Source organism: Chenopodium album, chromosome 12 (assembly GCF_948465745.1).
Source record: "Chenopodium album chromosome 12, dcCheAlbu1.1, whole genome shotgun sequence".
Lineage (NCBI taxonomy): Eukaryota > Viridiplantae > Streptophyta > Magnoliopsida > Caryophyllales > Amaranthaceae > Chenopodium > Chenopodium album.
Genome location: NC_137845.1, coordinates 54,036,332 through 54,054,993, shown reverse-complemented (window position 1 = coordinate 54,054,993; position 18,662 = coordinate 54,036,332).

The following is an 18,662-nucleotide window of genomic DNA, read 5'->3' as shown; positions in this document are numbered from 1 at the left end:
AGGAGATGGAGTGGACTGATAGTTGAGGTCGAAAATTTGTTTGGGTTTGTGGATCCCATGGGAGCTACGAGTCCAAAAAGTTAAGGGGGGAGGGGGAGACCTGCTAGCACGTTGGCCAAATGAATTTTGGACTTGATCATTGGAGATGAGAGGTGGGTCAGAAGGTAAGGACCCAAATTGAATTGGGGTAAAGTTGGGCCTTGAATTGGCGGAGCCCATAGGAGGAAAGTGAGGGGAGTTTGCTGGTGAAGTGATGAGAGGAGAGTTGGCCGAGTTTGGCTATGGGAGTGATAGGGGGAGACGACACATGGGCCTGATTTGTGGGCTGGTGATGAAGTTGATGGAGTAAGGCAAGAGGGAGGCCATCATCAAGGAAATCGTAGGTAGTAGAGAATGGAGTATGAATTTTGGCAAAAGAAAATTGAGTTTCATCAAAAATCACATGACGGGAAATGATGATTTTCTGACTAGAGATGTCATAACATTTGTAACCACGACGGTTGGGGGGATAGCCTAAGAACACACAAGGAATAGATCGGGCTTAGAGTTTGTTGATAGAAGTGGAAGGGAGGAGAGGGTAGCATAGGCACCCAAAACCCCGAAGGTGATAGTAAGAGGGGTCTTTTTTATATAGAATTTTTATGGGTGAGTCGTAGGCTAGAAGTTTTGTGGGAAGAATATTGTGTAGATATGCCAAAAATAGGGAGGCATGGATGAGCGAGCAAGAAGAGTACGTTAGTACGCATCATATTGTTGATAGTATGAATTTTTCTCTCGGCTTTTCCATTTTGAGGAGAGGTGTGAGGGAACGAGAAACAGAACACCATGCCATTAGAGACACAAAAATTCCAGAAAGAGTCATTGTCATATTCTCCACCGTTATCACATTGAAAACATTTAACATTAGGTTCAAATTGAGTATTTGCATAAGCATTGATTTGTAAGAAGAGGGAGTGAACTTGGGAATTTCTTGCAATCGGAAAAGTCCATAGAAAATTAGTAAAATCATCCAAAATAGCACATGATAATGGTGTCCCGCACTACTTAGTTTAGGAGATGTCCAAATGTCACTATGCAAAATGTCAAAAGGCAAAGAAGTAAAAGTAGTGGACGAATAAAATGGAAGTTTTACATGTTTTCCCAAAATACAAGAAGAACAAACAGTAGAATTCAAAATCCTATTACATTTGATAAAATTTTTCTTCTTGAGAGTGCTCAAAATAGGAGTCCCTGGGTGGCCAAGACGGGCGTGCCATAAGGTAGAAGGGAAGGTAGCGAGGGCAGTGTGTAGTAAGGCATGAGTGACGGTGGAGGTGAAAGGATATAGCTCCCCCAAGCTATCACATCTCATACGGATGGTCCCCGTACAAAGGTCCTTCACAGAAAAACCAAACGGATCAAATTCAATAGAAACAAAGTTATCACTAATGAACTTTCGGACATAAAATCAGATTTTTTATGAGGTTAGGAGCATGTAAGACATTGTTTAAGGTGAAAGGAGGGAGGGAAGCTTGAACATGACCATGAATTGGAATGCCACTACCATTTCCAACAATAATATTGTGATGATTACTCAAATTAAAGTAAGACGAGAGAGTTCCTTGATTTGAAGTCATATGAGAAGTAGCTCTGGTGTCCATGTACCAATTCTCGTATGCAAGGAGAGAGTGTGCAATGCGGCTTCAATTTCTGTGGGGGCATAGCCGACGGAGGAGGGAGCATTGGCAGTAATGCTTGTTGATGTTGTTGTGGCCTTGGCCCAAGAATGCCACCTTGATGAGTTCTCTACCCAGTGGGAGGACGAGCCCACGAGTTTGTTGGATATGGTCAAGGAGGAACGACCCAAGGGGGAGGAGCCCATGCGGCCCAAGGAGACTACTGCCATCCTTGTGCACTCCTTGTGCACTGTTCCATTGAGGGGGAGGAGAGTGTTGCTGTTGGTGTTGATGCTGCCCGGAACTGCAGCCACCACGGCCCTTGCCGTTGCGACCACCACCACCTGTGCGACCTTTCCCATGGCCACCGTGACCGCCGCCGCGATTATTGCTCTGTTTTGGTGGTTACGGTTTTCATGACTAGAGTGATTGTCATGGTTGGAGGAGGAACTGCCCGCTGCAATAAGAGCAGAACCGGATGCTTAGGCTTCATTCGAGGCTTGAGTGGCTTGACGGGACTCTTCTAGGGTAAGCATTGACCGCGCTTTTTGGAAAGAAACAGGGTGGTCAGCTTGTTGAAGTAGAGTAGCAACATTGTCGTAAGCTTTCGGAAGCCCACGAACAAGAGTGATAACGAGACGAGGATTAGAAACTTTGGCCCCAACATTAGCGAGTTGATCCGCAAGCATCTTGATGTGTTGACAATAAGCAGAGACATTAGGAAAATTGTTCAAATCGACTTGAGAGAATTCGGATTCAAGTTTGAACGACACGGTTAGTTTGATTGTCTTGGAAGACATCTTTCAATCTCCCCCACGCAGCCGCAGCGGTAGAGTCGAGTTCAAGGATTGTATGGAGGAGATCGTTGGAGATAGTGTTATAAATCCATTGGAGAACACTGGCGTCGAGGCGGCTCCACAGCTGTGGTTGCGAGAGAAGGGGGATCGTCGGGTTGGTCAGGAGAGGGAAGAATGTGATTCCCCGGCATTGATCTTGAAAAGCTCGACCCAAGAGATGTATTGGGCACGATCCATCTGAAGAGTAATGGGGATAACACTTTTGATGTTGGTGACAGTGAAAGCGGGATGGAAAGGAGAAGTTTCTGGAGCGTTTGGAGAGTCACCCATGGTGAGCAGTGGGCGGCTAGAGAGAGAGAAGGAAACTAGCCTGATACCATATAGGAAATAATCCCTTGAGCTTCTCATTATTGGAAAGTGTTTAAATGCAAAGATTACAAAACACTAAGCTAGGGTTAACGGGTGTGAACCTAATAAATACAAAGGTTAAGGGGAGTGAACCTAATAAATCCAAGATTATTTACATAATCTAATACTCTCTCCAAACTTGGAACATTCTACTGAAAGCAGTAAGAAATCAGAGTGGGTGGCACGCAAAGTAATAATGACAGTTACAAGTTAGGAACTCAATTAAAGGACAATCAATTAACAAGAAAATGCAATTAGAACAATAGATTTCAGACATTCTAATGAATTACTAGCCAACCGACAATCTTCAAAAGCATTGGAGCACCCAAAAAATCCAGTCATAGTTAAAAAGGCATGATGTCCATTAAGGAGGCAGAACCTGGACTCTAGATCTTGAGTGTAATGAAGTGAGGTGCCAGCCAAAGGTTTACAACTCAAATATTGAAGAATATTCATCATACACATGATTTCACATAAAATATATATAGTAAAACAAGCTACCCAATCATAATACATTTCAAGAGACCATATGCATAAGGCGTATAAGGAGTATTGCAGCACATTTATCTAAATGTAGATCTTGAGCTTTTTCCACCTAAACAAATTCTAAACACACTTTAAATTATTCCAAAAATTTTAATTGTCAAGTTCAGAGCCAAGAGTCATCATGTCACTTTCTTAATGTTTTAACACTCAAACCATGCGGTGCACGCTTGTCTTTTGACAATAAGGGTGAACCTTGATGCAGGCCTTGTAAATGTGTAGTGAGCACTAGTGGATCTTGGAAATGAGAAGGGGTGTCTAGTCTGTGGACTATTGGTGTGTTATGTGTTAAGCAAAAGCTTAATAGGCTCAGCTACACATATATACTTCAGCATCTAGCAACAAATAACCTATCATATTAAATAATAATAATAATAATAATAATAATAATAATAATAATAATAATTAATAAATAAATAAATAAAACACACACAGGGGAACCAACAAAAGACATGCTAAGAGATTTTCACTTTCCTATGGAACAAACATAGTCACTACTGAACATTGGAAGCAAATAAAAACCCTATTTTAATAAAATTAAAAAAAAAACAATCATAGTTGCTTATGTACTCTTATAGTGAGAAATTCCTAAACAAGAACTCATAGGCCAGGGGTGAGAGAGAGAGAAAGAGAGCTGACCTTGCAGTAGTAGAAGTATGACATGCACTGCTACAAGTTTCATTGTGGAAAGTGGAAACTACCAAATACTTGTACCTGAAACTTCTTGCCTACAAAATGGAGATGTGTTTACACATTCAAGATAATATTAATGTCCATATTTACCGTTCTTGCATACCACATTTGAAAAAAAAAAATAAAATAAATAAAACTAAACAAAAAAAGTGCGACTATTAGCATCAAAGTATATCAATAACAAAAAGTCTTAATCCCATTGGCGGGGTAAGTTACATGAGCCAAAAGTAATTATTCCATGTTAGCATCATAATATGATTGCTCAAAATGGTTGTAGAGCAAACAATCACTAAAAACACTTGTCTAAATTCAAGTTAATGATTAAAGAATTTTACATTCCATCATCAATGTGATGTTTGGTCAAGAATGAAAATTCTATTAAGGTCATGTTTTCTTCACCTTAAAAAATTTATATTCAGTAAAAAAAAAAAAAAAACAAGTATACTTTAGGAAAATTAAGTCCACTTCAGTAAAATTAATTTTTATTCAATAAAATTAAATTCATTTCAATAAAAATCAATTACTTCAAAGAAGAAATATACTTCTTCTGTTTCTTTATAGTTACAACACACACTTTATCACGGTTATTAAGAAAAGTGGACATCACATGATATAATACACTTAAAATGGGGTTAAAAGAGGAGCATAATCAAGTGGGACATGTGCTTTAATTAAAGATAATAATACAACTTTGACCATAAAAAGTTTCCTTTTATAGTGTGTTGCAACTATTATGACATTTCCATATTAGGAAAGTGTTGCGAAAAAAAAAAAAAAAACGGAGGAAGTAATAAAAATCAACAAAAAATAATTTTATTTAAGTTCAATTGCAGTACAGATATTAATTTCTATAAAGGTCAATTGATTAGAGCCTAATTAGGTTGTATCATAATCAGCTACAATTTGTCATATAACGATCAATTGACAACATAATTTCTTATCATTTATATTGCTTTTCCCCATCATTTGGGTTGATATCAAGGAGTATTGCTTGCCAAACAGTATTGTAATCACTCTTAGGCCTTGCCTAGAACGAGGGTAATGGAGGTGAAAGATTTAAGGGCTTGTTTCGATTTACTGAAAACAACTGATAGAATTATTGAGGCTGAACTAAACATAATTAAATAGAGCTTAACTGAATTGTTTATAAAAGAAGGAAATTATGAACTGAAGTGATTGGAGCTGAACTGAAATGTCCTAAAGGAGTAATTTTTACGAGGTTCCAACGTATGCCTAGACTTTTTACCCCCCATTTGAGGGTAATACATTACCCATGGCCCCCAGGGTAACAAATAACCCTATAGTTTCTAAATCCTTCCTTCATCACCATCTTCGGATTCTTCTCACACCACCACTTTCATCATTATTATCTCGCCCACCACCACTATACCCTCGCCGTCAACCATCATTCTTTCGCTACCTATGATTTTACTATTGTCGTCTTTCTTTCACCACCTCATTCATTTTTCTGCCGTCGATTCAAGAGTTTAGACTACTTTTGGTGGTCAAATTTGACCATAAAAACTCCATACCTAGAGCTTTAATGGCAAAATTCCACCAACATGAGCAAAAATATGTGCTTGAACAGTAGATTTGTAGCATGCCTCTCTCACTCTTTTTATCAAATCTTCTCTTACTTTTGGGGTCGTTAATGGAGGTGATGGCTATTGGCAATGGAGTTGAGGCGGTGGAGGCTAGTGGTGGGGACAATTGATCTTTGGAGGTGAGGTGGTTCGTGGGATTGGGGGTTGTTTCTGAGCTTGTGGTTTGGTTTGGTTTGGTTGGTGTGGTGGGGATATTTACCCATGATCCAAACCTCAAAATAAATTTCCCCTTGAAAATCTCACTGCATGAATCTATTTCCTTTAATAGTTCACCACCTAATATCTACCTCTTTAATATCTACACCTTTTCCAAGCAAGGCCTTAATACATACTCTCAAAATGGTAAAAGGTCATTCTACTATCACTTATTCTTCCAATTCCAAACAAACCAAAGACCTCTAATTCAACTCTAAAGTCTAAACCCCCTCCACCAAGTACCGATTCAAATTTCTAACAAAGGTATATTATGTTAGTAGAAGTGTAGAACATCAATGAGCACATTTGATGTTCATTCATTAATCGAATTGATTAAAGTTTATCACTTTATCGGGAGAGATCAACTAACTCAAATTAATTGATACCAAGTTGAACTTATACATCAACGAACCCAGGGGCATAAAAAATGAACTAACATTGATTAATTAAAAAAAAAAGTTGTGATTCGATTGAGCAAGTTCTAACATATTACAGTAAAATTAGACACAATTACATAAATAAAATAAAAGCTCAAATTAAAATCAAGGTGATCAAAGAAAACGAGAATTCCCAACAATAGAAGCTCGGTCTGAACCAGATCTTAACCCTAACAAGACACTTAATAAGAGAACAAATGTCCAAAAAATGACAAAGGAAATGGAATTTTTTTTTTCTTTTTTTTTTGGAGAAATTACATGTTAAGCCCGTATGTATATTGTCTTTAGTTTGTTAACGGGCTAAGTTAAGGCCCTAGGTTTAGGTTGTATATATATACCTTGCATACACTCAATACAATTAAGAATACACATTCTTGACATGGTATCAGGCCTAATTAAAAATTAAACCCTAAACACATATTTTTTTTACGCTGTCGATTGAAATTCACCATGACTGAGGATGGAAAGCTTGATCCTTCTTCTCCGTTCTACCTTGGTGCGGGTGATCAACCCGGAAATCTGATTACTCACATAATCTTGAAGAATGATAATTATTTGGCGTGGTCCAGGGCAATCACGTTGTCCTTACGGTCTCTTCGAAAATTCGTCTTTGTCGATGGAACAATTACAAAGTCGAATGAGAAAAAGAAATTGCTTGATTGGGAAACTGTAAACTCAATGCTAGTTTCATGGATTTTGCAGTCTATGGACCCAAAGGTTGTGGCGAGTATACCATATTTTGATGAGGCGAAAAAGCTATGGGATTATTTGGAGAAACGGTTCTGTGTCTCTAATGGTCCAAGGTTGCAGCAATTAAGGTCAAAAATCACACATTTCAAACAAACCAAAACTATGTCCATCGAGGAATATTATACCAAATTAATGGGGCTGTTTGATGAGCTCACGCGTCTTAAGCCTCCCCATAGTTGCATGTGTGGGCAGTGTTCGTGTGACATTGCTGGCAAAATTATGCTTGATAGAGATGAGGAGGTGTTACACCAATTTTTAATTGGGGTTGATGATGATTATTATGGGTCGGTGAGGTCGAATTTGCTGTCTCAAAAACCTGTGGCTGATATACATCGTGCCTATCAAGCTCTTATCCAAGAGGAGGAGCTGCGTGCCATTGCTAGGGGTAAGGCCGCAAAAGAGGAGGCGAAGGATGCCCAAGCCTTCGCTGTTTCTGCTGTTCGCTCAAAGGGTATCGTGGATCATCGTGATAAAGCAAAGCTCTTTTGCTGGCACTGCAAGAAAAAGAGGCATGAGGTCGAGGGCTGCTTTGCCCTCCATGGCTTTCTTGACTGGTGGCACGACCTGAAGAGAGGGAAGGGGTCTGCTCCACCTGCTGCCGCCTCGTCCTCACATTCGGGTTCAAGGGCATCCCCACCTGTTGCTGCTCGTGCTAATGCAGTAAGTGGGTTGGCCCCTGCAAGTGTGGCAGCCTCTAGGAGTGGTGATAATGTCTCCCTCGGTGACCTAAAACCTGAAGATGTTCGGGTTCTGCTGAATATGGCTCATCTTCATCAACAAGAACGTATGCAGGGTGAGTTTATGTCCACTTGGATTATTGATACGGGGGCATCACACCATGTGACCGGGAATGAATCTTGCTTGATGGATGTTCATTTGATCTCACCGTGTGCCGTGGGCCTTCCTAATGGCGATCAAGCAGTAGCCTTGAAGGAGGGTCAAGTTTTCTTGACGGACAACATAATTTGGAGCATGTTTTATTTGTTCCTAATTTACAGTGCAATTTAATATCGGTGTCTAAAATGATAGATGATTCACAATGTTTTGTACGATTCACTAATTCTTTGTGTGCTATACAGGACCAACGTTCGGGGAGCCTGATTGGAGTCGGTGAACGGAAGGATGGACTCTACTACTTTCGACGAATTCCTACAGTATGTGCGGTCCAAGTTCTCGAGGTGTCAGATTTTGAGCTGTGGCATAGATGACTTGGGCATCCGTCGGATAGAGTGGTTAAGTTGCTTCCTGCCCTTCGTAATAGTTCTGCTAAGAAACTTTTGAATAAAGCTTGTAGTGTGTGTCCTCAAGCTAAACAACATAGGGATAGCTTTCCTAATAGTGATAGTAAAGCTAGTCGGGTTTTTGAATTAATTCATTGTGATTTATGGGGGTCATATAAAACTCCCTCCAGTTGTGGTGCGCATTATTTTCTGACTTTGGTTGATGATTAATCAAGAGGTGTTTGGGTTTATTTGTTGAATTCTAAAACTGAAGTTTATTCTGCATTTTGTTCTTTTTTTGCTATGATTGATCGTTAATTTGGTGTATCTGTCAAATTGGTAAGGAGTGACAATGGAACTGAATTCAATTGCATGATTCCATATTTTAGAGAACATGGCATATTATTTCAAACCTCTTGTGTTGGGACCCCTCAACAAAATGGCCGTGTAGAGCGAAAACATCAACATATTTTGAATGTGGGGCGTGCTTTAATGTTTCAAGGGAATATGCCTATTGGTTTTTGGGGGTAGTGTGTTCTTGGGGTGGTTTATTTGATTAATCGTACTCCATCCCGCTTGTTGCACAACAAGACACCATATGAGATTTTATTTGGTAAAGAACCTAGTTCTGATGAGTTACGTGTTTTTGGTTATCTTTTCTTTGCACACAATCAAAAGACCAAGGGACATAAATTTGCACCTAGAAGTCGGAAATGTGTTTTCTTAGGCTATCCACATGGTAAGAAGGGTTGGAAATTGTATGACCTTGAGATGGGTGATATCTTTGTGTCTCGTGATGTGAAGTTCTATGAGAACGAATTTCCTTTTGCTAGTGTGAGGGATTCCGGAAATAATATTGCAATGACTGAATCAAGTGAGGATAATGTGGGCATTGATCATGATTATTTAGATGATTTTGAGGCTGTTTTGGAAGTTAGTGAGAGTGCTCATGTTCCAGACACCGAGCCTACAGTTGATGCGTTGGATACGCATGGGACAGGTGCTGGCAGTGAGCTCCACAGCCCCCCTGTGGCTGATGGCAGTGGCCACGGGCAGCCTGCGGAGGCTACTGCAGACCCTACTGCTGCTGTCAGTGGCCACGGGCAGCCTGCTCCAGCCACTGCAGATTCTGCTGCTGCTGCCCGTGCTGTTCCTATGGCTGGAAGGTCGTATATGGACAGTGATGGGGCTGCTGGCAGCTCTCTTGAGCATGGCCTTGAGGCTGCTAGCAGCGTTGGTGCTACTACCTCTCTTGATCTTCAGCGTGGACACTGTTAACGACGAGCTCCGGGTTGGCATAAGGATTATATCGCACATATTGTACAAGCAATGAGTCCATCTAGTTCCCCTACTCCATGCTCCTCAGGTACTCCATAAACTATAGCACACTTTCTGAATACCGATAAATTTTCTGTTAGACACCGTATATTTCTTGAAGCTGTTATTGCACACACTGAGCCCCGTAATTTCAAAGAAGCTATGACAGATGTTGGGTGGAGAGAAGCAATGCAGAAAGAAATCTCGGCTTTGGAGGATAATCAGACTTGGGTAATGGAAGAGTTACCTCATGGAAAGAAGGCTCTCGGGTGCAGATGGGTCTATAAAATCAAATATAATTCAGATGACACTGTTGAAAGATTAAAGGCCCGTCTTGTTATATTTGGTAACCATCAGGTTTAGGGCATTGACTATAATGAGACATTCGCTCTCGTGGCTATAATGGTCATAGTTCGGATTATTTTAGCTATTGCAGCTGCGAAAAATTAGGAATTTCATCAAATGGATGTTCACAATGCCTTTCTTCATGGCGATCTTGATGAGGAAGTATATATGAAGCCACCTCTCGGGTTTCATGGTAGCAAACCAGGATTGGTGTGTCGTCTTCAGAATTCGCTTTATGGTCTACATCAGGCACCCCGTTGTTGGTTTGCCAAACTTGTAGGATCACTCAAAAGGTATGGCTTCAAACAGTCGTACTCTGATTATTCTCTGTTTACTCTGAATCAAGGGAATGTCCATCTTAGTGTTCTGGTGTATGTTGATGATTTATTGGTTTCTGGCAATTCTGCCTCTGTGATTTCTGATTTTAAGGCGTAATTGAGTGATTGTTTTCATATGAAAGATTTGGGTGTGTTGAAATACTTTCTTGGTATTGAGGTTGCTCGTAGTCTGGATGGCATATTTTTGTGCCAACGGAAATATATTCTTGATATTATTGCAGAATTTGGTTTATTAGGGGCACGCCTGGCAAGTACTCCAATTGAGCAAAACCATACTCTGGCAAAGTCAGAGGCACCTCCTATTGCAGACCCCGAAATGTATCGACGTCTTGTGGGTCGTTTGATCTATTTGTCTTTCACTAGACCAAATTTGGCATACGCAGTTCATATTTTGTCCCAATTTATGCATCAACCTCTTCAAGATCATTGGGAGGAAGCTCTTCGTACGGTGCGATACTTGAAGGGTTGTCCGGGTCAAGGTATTCTTTTGTGATCAGATTGTGACTTACATTTGACAGGTTGGTGTGACGCGGATTGGGCTAGTTGCCCTCTTACGAGATGATCGATTACTGGTTGGTTAGTGTTTCTTGGAAATTCTCCTATTTCTTGGAAGACTAAGAAGCAGGATACCGTTGCTAAATCTTCTGCAGAATCAGAGTAACGTTCGATCTCTAAGGCCACTGATGAGTTGAAATGGTTGAAGGCTATTCTTGATAGTTTAGGAGTTTCGCATCCGCAAGATATGAGTTTATTTTGTGATAGTCAGTCTGCGTTGTATATTGCGCAGAATCCGGTCTTCCATGAACGTTCTAAGCATATTGAGGTTGATTGTCATTATGTTCGGGATACAATTCAGGAAGGGATTATTAGACCATCATATGTAAAGACCACGGACCAACTAGCGGACATCTTCACTAAGGCGTTAAGCAAGCAACAATTTTTGTATTTACTTGGCAAGTTGGGCATTTGTGATTTGCATGCTCCAACTTGAGGGGGGGTGTTAAGCCCGTATGTATATTGTCTTGAGTTTGTTAACGGGCTAAGTTAAGGCCCTAGGTTTAGGTTGTATATATATACCTTGCATACACTCAATACAAACTAAGAATACACATTATTGACATTACATACCTTATTCTCGGATCTAACGTTTTTTCATAGTAACTATATTTCTATGATAACACTATAACAGGAAGAAAGAGACGAGGGAGAAACGATTTTTGTTGGTGCGAAAGACGATGCAAATTATTAATTGTAAACAAATAAGCAGTAAATTATAATTTGAAATAACACTAAAAAATGAACCATCAATAAATAACATAATCCTCTTTCACAAAAAAAAAAAAAAAAAAAAAAAAAAAAAAAAAAAAAATCAATACTACATAATCCTGTGTTGTTTTTTTCCTCTCTTTTTAGCAAAAATATCTTATTTTTGGAATAATCAATACTACGAGTATTATTTTAAGGGTAATGCTATATATAGCCCTTAGGGCTACATATAAGTATTAAATATACTCTTGAAAATTGTATAAAATTAGAAATTCATGATAAAAACACGCGCAAATCAGTGTAATTAGTGTATTTTTGTCATGAATTCTGAAATTTAAACAATTTTCTAGAGTATTTTTAATGCTTATATATAGCCCTTAGGGTTATGTATAGCATTTTCCTTATTTTAAAACAGAAAGTTGAAAAGACACTTCTCCTCTTGCTATTTTTCCTATATTAAATAATTTCATTAAAAATCTATAGTACTATATAAATAGAAAGGACTTCTTCGTCGACAAATTTTATTTTTCTTAAAATACCCTTCTACTTTTAAAAAATTACATTTTTTACCCACAATTAAAAATTAATTTTTTTTTTTAAAAAAAATTATCCTATCATAACTACCCATAAACATAAACCATTAATTTTTAATTAAAAAAAATTACCTATTATAATTACCTTTAATGATTGCTCCACTTCTTCTTACTCCCTATAAAAAATAAAACTGCTCTTGATTTTTTTTTTTAATGGTGTGTACCTATAAGCTTGTATTATTAAAACAAAAATTTAATAAAACATCTTTTCCATCCAAAAGTTCAAAATTTATTAATCATAAGTTTTTTTTATATAATTTTTACCTTTATTTTTTTTATCTAACAAATCTTTCATATGCTTTACCATTTATTCGTATTAAATCCTTTTTTTAACAGGTATGTTCATATTTTAATGTTCAAAAGTGTTCGTTATGGGTTTTTTTTTTGTACTCCGTATATTTTACAAGTAATATTTTACATTAAAAATTAATCATTTTTTAAAAGGATTAAAAATTAATTGCTTACAATGTATATAAATAATTTACGAAGTAGGAAAAAATTTCTTTCTCCGTATTATAAACAAATCTCATAATGTGTTTGTTTTAAAACCGTGCATTGAAAGGGAACTAAACTAGTATTTTAATAAAACTGAACTTTTGCAAACAAATTAGAGTGCCATGTGGCCATATTTACATTTCATATTTATTTATTTTTTTCCATTTTTGACCATTGTTTTTTTTTCTTTTTTTACAATTTACCTTTTACAAAAATAGTAATCTCTATCATAGCATCTTCTTTTAATCTTCTTCCTCTCATCTAAATATATTTTTATTTTACAACTCATATCCCTCTCTCTCCTCAAATCCCCCTTCTTTACAATTAGTGATTTTTTCCCAATGTAAATTTTAAATTGTATTTTTTGCTTATGGAAATTGAAGTTGAAATTTAGTCAAATCTGTCTTTAATTAAGTTTATTCCCATAAGTTTTAAGTAAGTTCATTATGTTTCTGTTTCAATATTGTATTCAAATTCTAATGGTTAGTTCATTTAATTTTAGGGAATTTTAGTAGTTGCTAGTTGGTTGTGATGGACTGACGAGCCCTTAGTATTTGTCATTCAAACTACTCTTCAGGTTTCCTTATTTTCAATTTTCCTTCTTAATAGTGGTATATTCTTAAATTTGTTGATAATGTTTTAGTTTTGGATTTGAAGGATTATTGATTGTTTATTCCTCTACTTCTAAAAATTGATGAAAAATTCAGTGTTAATTTTCATCAAGAGTTGTTTTTTTATTTAATTTTCATACTACTAGAAAAATATTTATTTGCTGCTATTAATTTGCTGCGTTTCTAGCAAAACGCCGCAAAATATAATATTCACGGGGCGTTTGGCAATAGGGATAGGGATAATGAGGATAAGATTGTAGGATAAGGATAGGGAATTATTTGGTAGGATAAGGATAGAAATTATGATATCCATGTTTGGAATGAGTTGGGAATTAAATTGAGATAAGTAGCAAATTTACTTAACTATCCTTTCTAATTATTCTCCTCTCTCTTTTTCCTTCCCTTTCATTACGGGTAAATTTTTCTTTCACATTTTAATTTTTATCCCCAAACCTTATACTTCCCCCCTTGTTATAGAAATAAAGGGATAAGCCCCTATTTATTCCCCATCCTTTTTAATGTGATAACTTGTATCCCCTCAAACAAACGAGCGATAATGGGACATGAGGGATTTAAATCCTTATCCCATCAATAATCCCCACAAGCAAAATGCTATCATTGTATAAAATCTTGTATGTACATTATATACTTGCTACTTAGCTATAATAACATAGTCTCTAATATAGTACTTCCTCCGTTTTTATTTAGTTGCAACACACCCCTTATGTACGCATTTTAAGGAAGATATTAGACTAGGGGCCTGTTCACATTTACTGAACTGAGCTAAACTGAACTGATTGGAGCTAAACTGAACTGAATTGATTGGAGCTGAACTACTGAACTGATTGGAGCTGAACTGAACTGAACTAAACTGAGCTGAAATGAAAATTTTATGAGAGAGGGAAATTAAGAGCTGAACTGAACTGAACTGATTGGAGCTGAACCGAACTAAACTGATTGGAGCTTAGATTGGAGCTGAACTAAACTGAACTGATTGGAGCTGAACTGAACTGAACTGAACTTAAGTAAATGTGAATAGGCCCTAGGTAAACGGATAAATTAATTTACAAAATTTTACTATAAGAAGAAAGGGATAAGTTACTACGGTTTAAATTTCATAGCTTAATTCATTCGTTTACCTAGTTTAATCACCTCTTCGAAAAGCGTGATAAAAGGTGTGTTGCAAGTATAAAAAAACAGATGAAGTAATATTTTATTATCAAGTGTCTCTTTCATAAAGAATATTTATTTTTCTCTATCTTCCCTTTTTAATATTTTCATAACATTTCCCTCTCTTGAATTTATCGTACAGAGTTGGTGAATGGTGATTATCTACATTAATTAATTAAAAAAATAAATAATATGTATTCATATACTATGTCATTTGTAGAGTCATTCTTCAATCTATAGCAATTTAATAGTTTAATTTTTTAATTAATTGCTCCTATACATAGATATACAAAACTCAAATTTATATAGTTAACTAGTTTTTATGATTGTAAAAAATTGTGGTAATGCACAATATAGATGAAAATAGGATATTACACCAAGGTGCACCATGCGCATGGTGCACCCAAAAGGCAGATAGAACATACTGTTGTTTGACAAAAAACATACTTATTTTTGACAAAGAGCATACTTATATTTGACAAAGAATATACTTTTATAGAAATGGGATCATGTGAGAACACATCCTTTAGGTGAGAACCCTGAGAGCAAATCTAGACCATGGATCATAATTGATCCAACATACAAAAAACAGCATTAATAATGGCATTTTAGTAAATTTCACAAAAATACACCTCTTTTTTCTTCTTCTTTCCCATATATCTTCCTCTGTGAAATTTATCACGCCGTTTCACTCATTATCTCTCTAAAATTTCAACTAGGAGGCTCCACTTTGAGTAAGATCAAATCAGCAATATTCATCATCAAATTAGTAAGTTCGTTAATTTCGATTTTGTAATGTTTTTTTTTGTGAAAATTTCTCAGGTTTCAGTCATTTTTTTAAATTTCGATTTTGTATTTTGAATTACGATTTTTTTATTATCTGAATTTTGTTCGATTTCCTATGTGTTTCCTGTTCAATTTTCATTCGACTTCCTGTTCGATTTCAGGGGGTTGTTAAACGTCGCTCCCCTTTTACTAGGCATCGCTCGCATTTTTTTAGGATTTTCCATTTTTACCCCTATCAAATAAATACCCACGAATCACTCCACGACACTCACAACTCTCATACTTCACTCTCATACTCTCATTCACTCTCATTGCAGGCCATGTTTGTAGGCTTGTAGCATCCTAAATGGATCTTGCTCTCCTGCGCTAATAAACAATACAAATATTGCCCTCATTCCTTAGGTAAATGAACCAAATTCAATGTCTGAATTCCGACCCATTGCCTTGTGTAATGTTATCTATAAGTTGGTGTTAAAAGCAATTGTATTGAGACTAAAATCAGTTCTTCCGGGAGTTATTTCTGAATCAATCTACTTTCGTCCCAGGAAGACTGATTACTGACAATGCCTTAATAGCTCTTGAATTATTCCATACGATGAAAAAAAGAAGTACGAGCAAAAAAGAGTCGATTGCTTTGAAGCTTGATATGAGTAAAGCGTATGATATAGTGGAATGGTCTTTTCTTGTTGAAAATGAGTTTTGATGCTTCTTGGGTGAATGTGGTCATGAGTTGTGTGTCGTCAGTGTCCTATTCTTTCATTATTAATGGCATTGTATGTGGTGAGGTTTCTCCTTCACGTGGCATGTGTTTGCGACAGGGTGATCCCCTCTCCCCATATTTATTCATCATGATTGCAGACGCTTTTTCAGGGCTAATAAAAAAAGCTGTAGTAGATAGGAAAATTCATGGAGTCAGAGCTAGTAGAAAGGGGTCGGACATTTCTCACCTTTTCTTTGCAGATGACAGTTTGCTTTTTACTAGAGCCAACCGAGAGGAATGCACTATGATAGTTGATATCCTCAACTCGTATGAAGCTGCTTCTGGCTAGAAAATTAATTATGAAAAATCAGAGGTCTCTTTCAGTTAAGGTGTAAGCCTTTCAAAACAAACTGATCTCATTAATTTATTAAAGATGAGAAAAGTGGAGGAGCATGGCAAATATCTTGGGATTTCCACAATCATCGGAAGATAAAAAAAGCTCACTTTTGCTGCTCTCAAGGACAGAATTTGGAAGAAACTCCAAGGTTAGAAGGAGATATTGTTGTCTAAATCAGGGAAGGAAATAATGATCAAGTCCGTCATCCATGCAATTCCCACTTATTTGATGGGCATTTATAAAATTCCCACAAATGTGTTGAAAGAGATTCGCTCCCTCACGTAAAATTTCTGGTGGAGGATTCTTCGACCCAATCTAAAGTTCATCGGCGGAGCTGGGATTCATTATGCCTGCCGAAGTGTCTTGGTGGTCTTGGATTTCGAGACATGGAGGTTTTTAATTTAGCTCTCTTGGGCAAGCAAGCCTGGAGGTTAATTAAAGACCCTAATTCCCTTTTAGCAAGAGTAATGAAAGGCAAATATTACCCTCATTCTTCGTTTCTTGATTTGGCTTTGGGGTTGAATGGAAGTTATTCTTGGAGAAGTATTTGGAGTTCAAAGGCTCTTTTCAAAGAGGGATTAATTTAGAGAGTGGGTAACGGTGCGCAAATTAACATTTGGGATGATCCTTGGATTGTGGGTGAGCAAGGAAGATTTATTACTTCTCCAAGGACTAATGACGTTACTATTGTTAGAGACCTCATGCTACCTAACTACTGTGACTGGAATCTAAATGTGCCGGAGGCTAATTTCAATGAGAATGACAAACAATGTATACTGTCAATACCTATCAGCTCTCGTAATCCGAGTGATAAATTGCCCTGAGCTTTCACTAATGACGGAATTTATTCTGTCAAATCTGCTTATCTTCTCGGTAAATCTTGCGACTTGGATGCATTCCACAAGGCTTGGGTGGAATTGTGGAAAACGGAAACCATACCAAAGGTCCGGCATTTTTTGTGGCGCATGTGTACAAGAACTCTCCCAGTCGGAGCTCTACTGTAACATAGACACATGATTGATGATGATAAATGTCCATGGTGTAGTGAGAAGGATCTTCCTTGGTGGATCCGGAAATTTTAAGTGGATCCTAATTTTTTAGGCGGATGTTTTATTCCAATTTTTTTTTAGAAAAGTACAACGACTTACAGAATCCTCCGACAAAGCTTCCGGTGTCCGAACGTTGTCGTCATCCATCGTCCTAAACTCGTCACTAATGCTTAATAATTTTTTTTTTAAAAAGAAAAACTCGGAGTTTTGGTGGAATATCGAATGTGATGGGGTCGGATGTGGTAGTGTCGGGATTTTTTTACCACGTGGTAGTAAGTGGAGGGGTCGAAAATGATATTATACCATTATACACTACAACTTATACAAAGGGCAACATCGTCTTTTCATGTCAAAAAGGGAGCGATGCCCTGTAAAATGGGAGCGTTGTTTAGCAGTTCACTTGCCTTATTATGGTATTGGTGATTTATGACAAGGAGGAGAATGGTAGGTTGTTCTCTTCAACAAGAAAGCAATGTCTCTCAAATACTAGTAGATAATTATAAGGTTGTGTAAGGCAGCTTGGTTCCTAACGTTTTAGAGAAATGTTTGCTCATTTTCATTTGACAAAATGAGTTTAGAAACTAACTATTTGCATCTATGTTTTTGCTCATCTATTAAATTAGCAACTAAGTATTTGTTCATTTGACAAATGAGCAACTAACTATTTGCTCATTTGCTAAATGATCAAAAAAATTGATAGTGTTGATTTGAATCTTGGTGGTATTGATTTAGATACTTGGTGGTGTTGATTTGGCTTTCTTGGTTTAGGGAAGTACAGAATGAATGATTTTATCAACCTGTAAGTAGTTTAGTAGTGTTGATTTGAATCGAAATTAGATCCTTAGTTTGAAACGAAATTAGATCTTTGTTAGTCTTTAAATGATGTAAAAATGGTGGTTTTATTTGAATCAAAATTGGATCTTTTGTGGTGGTTATATTATGGTGATTTTTTTTTAATTTTATTATGGTGACTTTAATACCTTGCGTTTTTTGAAATATTGTAAAATGAGCAACGAACTATTTGCTCATTTAACAAATGAGTAAAGAAATATTTGCTCATTTGTCAAGTGAGCAAATAATTGATTGCTCATTTCACAAATGAGCAAAGAAATACTTGTTGATTTAATTAATGATTAAAGAAATGTTTTCTCATTTGAATAATGAACAACTAACTATTTGCTCTTTGACAAATGAGCAACTAAGTATTTACTCATTTGACAAATGATGAGCAACTAACTGTTTGTTCATTTGCTAAAGGATCAAAGAAATGTTAGCTTATTTTACAAATGATCA